Source organism: Pteropus medius, unplaced genomic scaffold, assembly GCF_902729225.1.
Source record: "Pteropus medius unplaced genomic scaffold, Ma_sr-lr_union100, whole genome shotgun sequence".
NCBI lineage: Eukaryota > Metazoa > Chordata > Mammalia > Chiroptera > Pteropodidae > Pteropus > Pteropus medius.
The window spans coordinates 14,652,506-14,667,064 of NW_024354875.1; the positions used below are offsets into that span (position 1 = coordinate 14,652,506).

At 32.1% G+C, this 14,559-nt stretch overlaps 1 protein-coding gene across 9 annotated transcripts in view; it reads left to right on the forward strand.

Annotated features, from left to right (window-relative positions):
* The window catches only part of MBD5 (methyl-CpG binding domain protein 5), a 369,565-nt gene that overhangs the window by 238,108 nt on the left and 116,898 nt on the right, over positions 1-14,559 (forward strand). For all 9 annotated transcript variants that reach the window (XR_005651314.1, XR_005651315.1, XR_005651316.1 and 6 more), the window contains one exon: positions 11,180-11,301. The gene's annotated coding sequence lies outside the window, so the exon portion shown is untranslated. Of the gene's footprint in view, positions 1-11,179; positions 11,302-14,559 lie in introns of those variants that run through there.

Genomic DNA, 14,559 nt, shown 5'->3' on the forward strand with positions numbered 1-14,559 from the left:
AGTGTGTCTGTTTGTTTTAATATGAAAATAATATTTTAAATTAAATATCACTTAAACTACTTAATTCTTTAAATTCTCAAATAAAATTAATGTCAGAAAGATGCTTCATGTTTATCCTGGGCTTTGTAGTCTCATGAGATATGCATACGTCTGTTCGAAGAGCACAGGTGTACAGAATAGATTTTAGGTGCCTTTGCTGCATACTTAACACTCTCAATTACCTGACCCCATTCCACCCTTTCTATACTATAACTTGCGGTTTTCCTGAATAAATCCACCGATAAACCTATCCATCTACCCATCCACAATTAAACAAACATACCCACCATGTACCAGGCGCTGCCTCCTGAAGGCGTCCTGCAATGTATACCATCTATATAATCTTGGCTTTTGTCCTTTCTGCCTGTTTGGAATACCTTCTCTCTTTGCTTCTATTAAAGTGCTAATCCTTCAAGACCTAATTCAAATACTAGTTTTTCCTGACTACCTCTGTCAGAATTCTGAATTTCTATAACACATACTTGATGCTTATTATATTATATGTTATATTTTTATATTTGCATGACTAGGTAATACACATAAATTTTTTAAGAGTTCAACATACAGAGAAGCAGAAAAGGGACATTTCAGGCAGTAGGCATGGTGTGTACAAAGGCCCAGGAATTTGAAGTAGCACCGGGCATTCCAGTAAATACTAGGTTGTTTAGAATAGCTGGAATGTAGAAGAATATATACTGGGAATGTGAGAGAAGTAGGAACCAAATTGTGAAGAAATATATAATTAATTCATGCTAAGAAATGTATATTTTATCCAACCCAACCTCCACTGTAATTAATGGGAAACCATCAAAGAATTCAAACAGATAATGATAGTCATAATCAACGCTGATGTAAATTCTCTAGTTTTTCGTATTCTTTATTTTCTTAGATATTTTTGTTTTATATACATGCAAAATTATCATTTTTATGAAGTCTTTTTTTTTTTTTACCTACTATCCTTTCTATACTCAATATATATACACACATATATAGAAAGGAATTTTGTTCATTGTTTTAAAAAATGGGAACACACACAGACACTTGCACCCTGCATTTCTCACTCTACAATACTTTGTGGAGACAGCTCTGATTTATTTTTTTAATGACTGCAGTATTTTGTGTGGTATGGTCATACCAAAATTTATTCAGCTATTCCACTAATTATGGATATTCATAACTTGTTTTCAGTTTCTCGATATTTTTAAGGTATTACTCTAAGTCAAACTTTATGTTTATTTTGCTAAATTCCACTGTAGTCTAGATCAGTTCACCATGAACTATGAAATATTTTATGTATATAAAACAAAAGTAAACTTACGTTGGTAATTTCTTATTTATTATGATTTTACCTCATACCTTCTGTTTGCTACCAAATTATTGGATATTTAGGAATTGTTCCTAATATTAATATAACATTTTAATGTTTGAAGTAGATTTATTTGATGACTCAAATTTTTAAGTATAATGATACCTTACATATTAAACATAGGGAAATTATAATAATAATTTCCAAACTGAGATGTTAATGGGGATTTTATGACTAAAGGGTTCCATGGTCAAATTATTTGGGAAAATAATTTGAATCTAACTGGATTCTGCAAGCATTTATTACATTTCTCTAAGAATATATTATTCCAAGAAATGCCATTTGGTAAGCAGTGTGCTCATTTTTTGAAATCGTATAGACATTTGAACTGTTCAGTCATGTAGATAGATTCCCAAGGGCCATTATCATGGCACTTGTATTGGTCTCCCAGTTGTATAGATCTGGGAAAGCAGACCCACTCAGATCACTACTAACTTGTGTAAGTGTTTTGCCCACTACTCCTCCCAATACCTCTAATACATCTGTCAGTCAATCACAAGAGCTTGGAATTTTAATGATACTGGATTAGGAATATTTTTTAAAGCCTGCTCTATTTCTTACCTTTATGTTTTTATAGGTCTTTTCTGTATTATCTATCTATAATCCTCTCCTTAGATTTCTGCATATTCATATCTGAATTTTCTTTAAATGCTACTTTCCTTTTAAAGTTTGCCCAAGCTTTCTTATGGGAATTAAACTATTCCTTCTTTGATTTTTCTCAGACCACTTTGCATTTCTTCCAATTATAGTACATTTATGACTATAATTGGTTGTTGTACATGTACACTGCACTAGACATTGTGCTATGACCTTTAGTTCTTACTGTGGAGGAGCTCATAGGCCAGCCGAGGAGGCAGATGTATAAACAAATTGGTACAATTTAATGTGATATGTATTTATAAAGGTACACAATGCTAGTGGCAATAGGATAGACATGGATGTAAATTAACTTATACAAGTAAGATTTTAGCTTTATTTAGAGTGCCAGAGTCTAGAATTGAAGTACATGTTGTAGTGGTTATTGTATATAACTTTCTCTTCTACTAGTTTCTAAGTGCCTTGAGGACCTGCCCTGTGTAACTTTGTTTTCTATTTTCTATTATATCTAGCACTACTGTAGATACATAGACTACACTCAATAAATGTTAGTTAAATTGAATTTCTTTCTAGGAGCCACTCATTTTTTAAAAAATTTAATTTCACAGTCTGCGATTTAGCATATTGTATCTGCATAGTCAAACTGCTTTTTTAGTCCTAATTTAAGATGTTATTGTAGGGAAGGTGACAAACCCATAAAATATTTAAATCTGGATTATTTGACTCTTTCTTCGTAGCACATTGGAAACTGTAGGCTTATTCCATGGGTACTGCCTTTACACAAAGTATTTATGGAAATGCTTTTGTGCCTTGATATGCTATTTTGAATGCACATACTAGTTTCATCTGAATTCTGAAACCAACTAAATGTAATTTCAAACTAAGTTTAATGGGTCGAAGTTTTGTAGGCCTTTTGGGGTCAAAAACAACAAGGGATCTTGTGAGGTACAAGAGCTAATTATAAAGACAATTACAAAAGGAAATTCCAAAAACATGTTGAACAATTTCAACGTTTCTGGGCGTGGTTTATGGCCTCCCAGGATAACCATTTTGAAGGACAAAACTTATTTAAAGTACATTTATTAAAATACCAGATCTTCATAGTTGCAGTTTGTAATTCCTTTGCATTAAGAACAATTGGTTTTCTTGGGCTGGAATTTAAGCACTTTATGATGTTTCCTGAAAAATAATCAGTCTGATACTATTTTGAACTGGTGTTATACTTTTACCAGTGACCCCTATAACTTGTTTTTAGTTAGAGAATATCGTTATTATTTAATCATTTTCTTTCTTTGAAAATGCCATCGTAGCTCAGGGTTTTTTTTTGTTTTTTTTGTTTTTCATTTTTTATCGGACATTTTTCATTATGAGAAAAATGTATACATTCATGTTCATGATTTTCTCATTATTATATACATTGTCATCATCAGGTAATGTTAATGGAGAGTAAGACCAAAAATCATTCTTGTTATCCGATTATCTGATCATTTACCTAAAGGAGCCTAATCTGGAGATAAGACCAAGGACATATCAGATGGAGCAGCAAATACTGTAAAGCAGCATTTATTTTAACTGTACTTATCCAGTTTCCGAGAAATGAAACAAATGTTGAGCTAAAGTTTACTTTTGCTTTAGCCAGGAAAAACAGAAAAAAAAGAATTGGCAGTCAAATTAATCCTGTAGACATGAAGAGAGAGATCTATTTAAGAAAAACAAATGCTTTTTAAAGCCTTTGAACTCATTTGGAATATCTATTTACTTCCAATTTTTATTCTAACTTCAAAGTATTTTACTTTACAAGTTAATAAAATCAGCTTTTATAGGGAATAGGTAACATTTTTCAATTTCCCTTTAATTAGTGTTTTATGCATAAGTAATAAAACAATTATACTACTCTAGATATTACCAATTAAGTCTGATAAAATTCACTTGTAAGTAATTAGTGCAGAATACATATATTCAAAAGGGTTCAAACAGGTTTGTAGAATATAGAGCCATAAATATCAAAGGGTAAAATAGAAATTTTGGGGGTGGGATATTAGCCTAACCTTCTAAGTTTTATGGATAAAGAAGCCAACTGAGTTGCTGTCACATGCATGACCTGAAGAGATTTGAACAACAATTGTACATTCTTATATTTTTATACAAAATAGATATTCACTAATAGTATCCAACATTTCCAGATTTTTAGTAGTATACTTTGATTTTTGTGAAAATAAGTTATAATTGTTTCAAGGCATAGTTCGCTTTGTGAAGAATTTGGGCTTATGTTATTAAAAATTATTATAATAACAATTAACATTTGCATATGGCTTTATATTTACCAAATATTTTTATACTTATGATCTCAGTTGATCCTAGAAACAGAATAGATAATACTTATAAGATAGGTAGGAGTTAAGACTCATTTGGTTGCGGTGAAGAACACTGTTCCTTCCTCCCCTCCCTTCTCTCCTTCCCCTCACACCACATACAAGCTTGAGCAAAAAAAAAAAAAAAAATGATATTTTGGTTTGTAGGATGGAATGGCCTTTACATTAGCTAATTTGGGGCTCTCAACTCTTTTCTTCTGGATTGGCTCCATTGTCAGCTTCACACTTGGTGACCCTAACAGTTTTCAGTGTCACTGTTCTGATTTGATTAAGTGCTCATCATTGGACACATCACTGTGCACAGAAGCCTAGGGGACTTCAGCAGTTAGGCTCACCTCTAAAGCCGGGGAGTGGGTGAGTTGTCCAAAGAAAGTCAGTATAGTTACCAGAAGTAGCAATAAAGCATGGTGGGAGGCAAACTTCAAATGTCCACCCAAACAGGTATTATCATCTCCACCTTACAGATGAGAAAATGGATATTCAGGGAGGCTAAATGACCAACCCAAAATTAAGTCTTCTGGTTACAAATCCTGCTTCAGCCTACCTTAAAGGAAAAGGGAAGCAGCAGTGGGTAAAAAAAGAGAGATTGTTCTAGCTATGACATTTATTTCTAGTTTATGTTTTGAAGTGAACCAAGCATGATTAATTTTAGGGTGATAATTGAGTCTGATCTCTGTGGGGTGGTTGAACAAGACATTTGTGAGAAATAAAATGCCCCAAGGTCTGTGCAAGAGGGTGGGAGGAGGTACAATGGATATGATCCTTATAATCTAGAGTTAGGAATTTGGGGTTATAATTTAAATAGCTAACATTTGCTAACTATTCATTATGTCTCAGGCACTGTGCTAAACACTGTTCCTGTAACACTCAACATTCCTCTGAAATAGGATTTTACAGATAAGGAAGCTTAAGCAAAAAGAAGTTTAATTTCTTGCCTAACATTATATAACTGGGAAGAGTTAGAGCTAAGATTTAAACCCAAGAAGTCCAGAACTCACTACAGTGCCTGTTTTTATTTTCATTGTTACAGTTGCTAGATGACATAGCAGATGTTTGGTACAACTGTTTTCTAGAAACTTACTCTATAAGGTTATGTGATGCAATAATTCATTGGCAACCACATTTAAGAATTTATAAACCCCTCCTAAGTTTCCACAGATCATTGTTAAAGTTAATTTTATGCTGTTTTTATGTTTTATATTTATCAGAGTTACATATGCACAGTTTAAAAAATCAAGTAGTCCTATAAGACTTATTAAAAAACAAAAACAAAAACCTTTCTTCTGCTTTGAACCTTCTTTCAGCATTTTCCAATTCCCAGAAGCAATCACTTTTTTTTTTTTTTCCTTTGGTATTTGTGAAAAAGAATATCTCTAATATCTTTAAATGACATGATTATATTTCTACTTTTTGATTTTCTTTTCAGCTTCACATATAATCTATCAATTTGCCACCGTGGAATCTCTAGATTTAGATCTTTTATTTCCCCTACAATCACTGCAAATACACCATCTTCTCAACATAGTTATATCATGATTTTGCTATTTAATATTCAATTATGTGCATTTTATAACTATATAAACTTCATGGCTAAACCATATCATGTATCTAATTCTCAACTTTTCCTAAAATTAATAATTTTATTTAATAGTTTCATTTGTTTGGTTTCTGATTCAGCTGTAACCTCTTTCCCACGTGGTACAGATCTCTTTTCACTATCTCCATGGGGCTTCTTTTTGTCCCTGTTTTGAATTGGATCTCCAGTTTTTGATGTCTTTTTCGTCTTCATTTACTCTCTCATTTTGATGGAGCAATTCTACCAATAGCTTTAATCTTGCCTGTCTGAAAATGTCTTTATGCTTTACTGACGTTTGATTGATACTGTGGCTGAGTACAGACTTTCCAGTTTGGAATTCATTTTCTCTCAGAATTTTTTTGGTCTCTCTCCATTGTCTTTTAGCATCCAGTGTTAAGCTGAAAGACAATCCAATTTCTGTTCTATATATTTTTTCTTTCTGGAAACTTTTACTATTTTCTATTTGTCCCAGAGTTCTGAAATTTTATTTTGACATGCCTTGTTGGAAATCTATTTTCATTCATTTTACTAGACACTCAGTGGGCCCATTTAATCTAGAAATTCATCTTTAATTCAGGAAAAATTTCATGAATTACTTCTTTGGTGATTTCTTTCTCTCCATTTTCTCTTTTCCTTCTGTTATTTGGATGTTTAACCTTGTAGACTGGTCTTCTAATTTTCTTTCATTTCTCTCTTATGTTTTTTCTCTTAGTCTCTTTACTTGCTGGAATATCTTCCAATCTTTTCATTGAGGTTTTCATTTCTATCATAGTTTTGTTTTTCAGCAGCACTTTGTTCCTTTTTTAAAAAAATAATTTGTTCTTATTTCATGGATGCAGTTCTTATCTTATCTCTTTGAAGATAATTTTTTTGAAATTTTATTTTCCCAAATAGTTTTATTTCCTGTTTGTTTGCTTGTTTGTTACCTTTAAGTCTTCATGGCTTTCTTCATATGTCCAGTGGTGGTTGACTGTCAGTTCACATTAAGAAAAGATTATGGGGCTTAAAAACTGTAAATTCCCTAGATCTGACCATGCTGTTTCATTCAGGAGCCCCCAATATCATTTTATTGGATACCTTTCTTTTTAGTCAGATTCACCAAAGAAGAATCTTACACTTTCTTGCCTAGAGGCTATAGGATGGCTACCAGCATTCTGCAAACCAAGTAGATGAGGACTTGGGAGTGTCAGTAGTCAGTATATAAAATGTCATTCAGTTCTGTTTTTAGTAGAGTACTGTGCCCTCCAGAATTCTCAAAAATTTCCTAGTTTGGGAACCTTCTGTTTTATGCACTCTACAAAATAAACATTTAGTCTTCTGCTAGAATGTGAGAGGGAGGGGTACTTGGGCAGTTGTGAACGGTAGAAAAGGAATGCAAGAGACTAACTCTTAAATAGACTTCAAACCAGGCTTGTTTTTATTTTCACCTTTACCCACTTTCATAAGTCTGGGTGCCACCAATTCCTAAGTTTTTGGAAACCGTAGTGCAAATAAAGTTGTTTCCTGGCTTTACCAACTGCTGGTTGAGGATTCAACTAGCTCGGGTCTCCTAGGTCAGTTAACAATAGTTCTTCTGCCTTCTAACTTCCAAATTTTGGTTACTATCTTTCATCTCTATTCTGCTTTTCTTTCTTGGTTTATGGTTTTTAATAAAGAATTTAATATTATATTGTATTTTAGTGTGGTTTTGAAAAGAGATGAAGTTAAATGTATATGTTCACCCTACTATCTTTAACTAGAAATCAATATTGTTGATTTTGTTATCTACTGAATAGTTTCTTTTTTTTAACATTTGTTAGATTTGAGATAAATACGTTTTATAAAAAGATAATTTCTAAATAGGAAATAAATAGAAAATAGGAAATCACTATATTTACACTCAGTCTCAGAGTAAGATTTGAGAACATTGCTATTTATATATCATATACTTTATATTTAAATGACTTTATTATGATACAGACCTGCTTCCTTCACAGCATATGGGAATATATATTACTCCATTGGCCTGGGTACAATAACTAGGAGCTGTGTATTGCAGAGCTCACTCTCTTATAGTCAGGACATATGACAAGATGATCAAATTCTTCAAATAAAAAACAGGACAACATAGTTTAAACTTTAGAGGAAGTAGATAGGTCTACAAACTGCAAGCTAAGATGCTATGTATGTTTTATTATCTTTATAGTAAGAATATGTAATAAATACGTTTATGAAATAATTTTTTATTACATTATGTTTTATGGATAAATATCCAGAGACTCAAAGACATTAAGTTACTTCCCCAAGCTCATACAGCTAGTGGGTGACAAAGGTAGAATTTAAATCCAAGATTCACTTACTTCAAAGCTAATATCCTTTGGAAGTGAGCGTGCATAATAAAATCTGGAATTATGTGACTCTTGTTAAAGGTCCCTAGAACTTGGTGAGAAGTCAAAGAAAGATTACTATCAGAAATTATAACCAGAAAATCACACTATTTATTGTTTGGATATTTTCACACAACCATTTTATTGAACCCTTATAACAGCCTTATATGCTAGCTATGTAGATTTAAATTTTGTAGTCATTTATCTCGTATGTAAAACATTGTTTGCCTATATCTAAAGCTGACTTATCTTACAAACTCCTTTTCCTCATACTCCCCCGACCCTCTACGATTTCCACAGATAAAGGAAAACTTAATCTCACCAATTGGTAGTTGCTTAGTCACTTCTCAATTAAGACTGAGTCAATTTAGGCTTAGATTGTTCCCTTATCTCTTTTTCTCTCCTTCCCTTCTACCCTTGCCCAAGTTCTTGGGGAGACTCTTGTCATCCTGCCATCAGTAAATGAGTATGAGATTCCACACTCTTCTTTCTGCTTGCTGGTCTCTGCTGAGTTACTGCTTGGCCCTTGGCAATGTGGCACAATGTGCTAACATCCACTGAGATGTAGTTCCTCTTACTTGGCCTCTGGACTTCATACACTGGATCTATTGCCGAGGTCCTTGCCATGGTCTCTAGGAACATGCACTCTTTGCTCATTTCTTCAAACCTCAGTCTTCTGTATGTCTGCCAGATCAATCGTAGCCACTTTTGCTTCCCTTCTCATGGCAGAGGTTTCAGTAACTTTTCAGATACTCTACTACAGTGCACACGATACACTGGCATGCTTAAAATCCAAAAATTTCTTTAGACAAACCTTCCCAAGTATCTTCCTCAGTCATCATCTTTGATATTCTATACTCATACACTTCAGTGCTCTTTCCTGCCTATGGCCAGTATCTTATTTCTTCTGCATGGGACAACATTTGTTATATCCTCTTGTATTCTTGTCTGCTCTTTAGTTTTTATGCCGTATGCTTTATAGTAAGAATATGTAATAAGGCAGCTCTATATGTACTAAAATGATCAATTGACAAAACAAATTGTGTGAAGAAAATGAGATATAGAACAGTGTGTATAACCTGCTCCATTTTTGTAAATACATGTGTAGATATGGCAATGCATTAAACATTTCTGGAAGAACACGTGAATCTGGTATTAGGGGCAGCCTCTGGGGAGAGAAAACAGATGTTTGGGGAACAAGACTAGAAGAGAAATTTTTCACTGCCTTTTTATATCTTTCAAATTCAGTATTATGCAAATAATTTATTCAAAAAATAAATAAAAGATCATTATAAAACATTTATAATTTGGCTTCTTCAATACTGCCGGGCTCCAGATCATCTAATTCTCAGCCACACACAGAAAGTAGCTCTTTTGGCAAAGCTGTCTTTTGTTCCCTTCTCTGCTTCCTTAATGTGTCACTCTTTCTTGTAGAACTGACTAAAGGCTGCATGAAGTAGAAACCTGCTCCAACATTCTGATTTTTTTCCTTCCATTAGAAGGGAAAATACTTCACTAAGAAGATGGCCTGAGTCCCAAATAGAACAGATGGTAGTTTAGCTATTTTGCTAACTTGCCAGACAGATAAAGGGGTCCTCACTATCCTTCACCTGACCCCTTTGGCCAAGCCAAGTCTATATTTTAGGATGTTACTTGTAAGAATTTTTGTTATTTGCAGGCTTATCACACTGAATGGATATTTAATAAATTATGATGACCATAAGTATATGAATAAAAAATTTTATCTATGATAATAAACCACCTAAGTTAATTTTAAATGTATTAATTGATATTTTAGAAGTCTATTTTAAATTTTCCAATTGTCCGTTAATTATAGCCATCTTTTTTCTCCATCCAAGATCCAATTAAGAAGTATCATATATTATATTCAGTCGTTATAGTCATTTAATTGCCTTTAATCTGAAAAAAAAAAAATTCCCAGGCTTTTTTTGTCATGACACTGACATTTTTTAAACATCTGGGCCAATTGTTTGTAAGCTCTCCCTTAATTTAGATTTTTCTGAATTTTTTATTAGATTCAAATTAAACATTCTTGGCAATAATATTCCCTTGGGAAAAAAAAATTATACTCCTTTGGTGATGCTGCACCATCTCAAGGTATCATCTAAAGAGTAAGAGAAAATTGTTAACACATTAGACAAGCACACCACTATGGCTTGACGGAAAGTCTAGTTTGAGTTTTCAGTTCTCATCGCTTTCATTTTATAATGATAGGTCATTACTAAGTGGTTTTGTACTTAAATAGACCATGTATTAGAAAATAATATCCAATGCATGGGTGTCACTTTAGAACAACAAAAATATCTCCCTTTTAAACTGAATTTCTGGTGTTTGTAACCGTTCAGGTTGCTGATAAAATCAAGTTTCTGATTTTCAAAGCTGAGGGCCATGTGGTAATAATATCTACCTCACAGCATTGAAGTAAGAATTAGTTGAGATATGAACAAAGGTAAAATGTCACTGACAGTAATATGCTCTGTGAAGGGTCTCTAGTAATATAACCAACTGTACCCAGGTATTTATTTTTAAAAAAATACGTATTTAGCATACATGATTGTACCTGGCAATGTTATAAATATTTTATGAATATTAATCTTTATAACAACCCTTCTAGTTGGATACTATTATTATCCCCATTTACAAATGAGGAAACTGAGGCACAGAGAAGATAGATAATTTTCCCAAGGTCATACAGCAAGTAAGTGGTAATATTTCCAACTATTTACCTATAAGACCCTTCTTGAAAACAGGCAGCCTATATAGCTGCAATATGCACTTAAATATGGTTTCCATTCAGCCACACCTTTATATAAATGTACGTGTCTATGTTATTCTGTTACAGAGAGAAGAGGTGTTCCCTTATAGGGACTCATAAAGGCATAGAGCATCTAGAGATTTACTGCCTCCATTACACTGCTGGATCTCACAGCACTTGTTATGTTTTTATCAGTTTCTTTCCAGAAGGTAAGAATTGTGTTTTCTCTCCATGAATTCTTTATGTAATTATAGTTTTCTTGTCTGTGGACTTAATTTTTATTAAATATGAAAAGCATCTGACATCTGCAGATTAAAATACCAGACAATTAAGACACACAATCGTGTTGCTTCTGAAATATTTTTATATTATAAAAATAATACATATTCATTATTAAAAAAGGAAAAGAGATAAGGCAATACAGAAAAATATAGTAATCCTACCACCTTGAGATAACTATTTTTTATATTTCATTGTATGTCTTTCTGAATTTATTAATATGTGTCTATATATGTATAACATATATTTATATAATTACGATTAAGACTAGAAATAATAGGATATAAATGCTCTTTGACTAATCTGCTTCTTTTACTTAGCAAGTTGATTGCGGCATTTTTCATGTCAGTGAATGTCATCCTCATTACCATCATTAGTGGTTGTATAATATTCCAGTTTAAGGGTATAACAAATTATGTAGCCGCTTTCCAATTCTTGAGTATTTGAGACATTTCTAAATTTTCCCTGTGGTTAATATGACTTCAGTGAGCATCCTTGTACATGCATCTTTGTATTTGTGTCTAATTTCCAAAAGTATTGTAGAACCTTAGTTCCTAAGCATGCTCTCTGATGAAAGGGTCCTATGGCCTATAATATAAGGAAACACCGTCTATGATCCGCCACCTTGGATAATACCAATGTATAGAAGTGTACTAAGGTTTAGAAATCAGACATTTGATTATAGAATCCTTTGTTTAAATAACATGTGTCTGGGATGTTGATAGTTGGAAAAGTTGTGCATGTGTAGGGAAGGGGACATGGGAAGCCTCTGTACTTTTCATTCGATTTTGCTGTTAGCCTAAAACTTCTCTAAAAAATAAAGTCTATTTTTAAAAAAGCAAAGGAAAATTTTTTAAAAAGGAAAAAATTTTAATGTCATTATATAAATTTACATTTAAAATTAAATTTATACTTGCACATGCACACACACAAAATAACATTTGACAATATTCCACTTAACACTTTGGAAAATACTAGCTTATGGTATATTCTTAATAATGGAATTGGTGGATCAAAGGGTAAATATTTTGAAAGCCTGTACCAATTTCCATTTTCACCAGTGGTGGATGAGAATGCCACATTCTCTATAGTTCTGTCATTTGATATTAACTGTTTTCATTTTTAAGTAAATCTGAAATGAGAAAAGTATATGGCATTTTAATTTCATTTATTTGATTACTAGTGAGATAAATACATTTTTATATTTTTATTTGTCCTTTCATTTCTTTAATGAGCATCTAGTTTATGCCACACTCCAAATTTTTCTTGGGCTCTTGATATTTTTTCTTGATTGATAAGAATTAAGAATCATATTAAGAATATTAACACTGTAAATCACATGTGTTATATATTCTCATTTTTTCTTTTCTTATGTTTTGTTTTTGTTTTATGTGTTTTATTTTTGCCATGTATGGTTAGCATTTTATGAAGTTAAATCTATTTATCATCTTTATGGATTCTGGTTTTGATGTTTGTATGTACATTGGCTTTTTTTTAACTGTTTATCGTGGACAGTTTCAAACATAGAAGGTTTGACAGAATAGTATAATGAACCCCCATACCTTAATCTGATCTCAATAATTAAGAACTTGTGACCAATCTTGTTTCATTTAAATCTCCTTTATTTTGAAGCAAATTTAGACATTAAATGATTTTATTTTTTAATATTTCAATATGAGAGTGACTCTAAAAGTAATTTTACCTAATCTGTATTTTACATCTGCTATCATTTGTCTTGCTGAAATCATTGGCTTCCACCACAACATACTTATCATGTTATACCAAACTCAGCCTTAATTAAGATTAGTGTGATGTAATTTAGGATTTTAAAATAGCCTCTATGATAATTTAATTATACTAAATACTTAACCAAAAAAAAAGTGTTGCTTATTTCTTCCATCTTAAATATACACATCTTTATGACCTATAATTTTTGTTACTAAAGTTATATCTTAATTTTAAAAAGCCTGTTTCCATTTTTACTAGTTTTGCCTTATTAGAAACTATAACTCTTTTTTCACTATGATATAAATTTCCTTTCTCTGTCCTCAGAAGGTGCTACCCTAAATTATATATGCTGTTGCTATGTTAATAGGGACTTTCTCAAGTCTTTTGAGTATAACTTTACATATGCCTCTCCAGAAACGTAAAAGGGTTTTTTTTTTAATTCTTGGATTAGATAGAATACAAAATTTTACCTGTTATGGTAATTAATATTTGATTAGTTTTTAAGAAGAAAAGACTTCCTTAAGGTCTTATGTGGAGTTTGATGGTGAATCTAATAGTTCATAGGAAATTAGGAAAATATCCCATGATTACTAATGCTAGAAAGAGTGCAGAATATTGTCAGTGGGGTTTTTATTCAAAGAAGAATACAAAAGCAGTTAATCTCAACTAGAAATAGTGCAATGTCTGCATATTAAAAGCAGAAAAGGAAAATAAGTCTGAACCTTAGTCATAGCTAAGTAAAATCATTTAAGCTTTAATAGTTAAGAGAGACCTTTGGGTTAATTTTGTCAGATCATATCATTTTATGAATGAGAGAACAAAACAGTACAGAGTTTAACTCAAGCTTGTCCAAACTTAAAGAAATGTTTTCTTTCCAGTTTTCTCAGAAGACATTTAAGAAGTAAATAAAAGGTTCCAAAAAGTTATTATTATTAACAATAACAATTATTGAGTGCCAATCTATAAAATATTTCAAATCATTTGTCTCATTTAATCTTCACAACATACTTTGAATAAGAACTATTATTTTTCCCTTTATAAAGGTAAGAAATCTGACTCTAATCCAGAGATAGCCCTCACTCTTAATTGCTGTTCTTAGAGGAGAATCATGTGCTATAATCAGTAAAGAATTGTATTTCACTATCAACTCAAGCAGACAGAGTTATGAGAACGGAGAAAGGATTGCAATGATCAATCCTAGAAATAAAGCAAGAGTGGAAAGTTTTGGCAAGATAGATGGTGAAAAATAATGGTTTTTACATCCTAAGTTAAAAAGTGAAAGGTCCAACTAAAATTTGCGGCATGACTCTAACTTATTACTTGATTTTCAGGGACTATTGCATCCCTCAGTTCTTTTGCACTTATAAAAATTATTTTGGTTTTTCCGTTAGAAGATGGCGTACAAGAACTGTATTACAAATTTCTAAATTTACCAATCTCTTTTCCATTATCACTGTTTT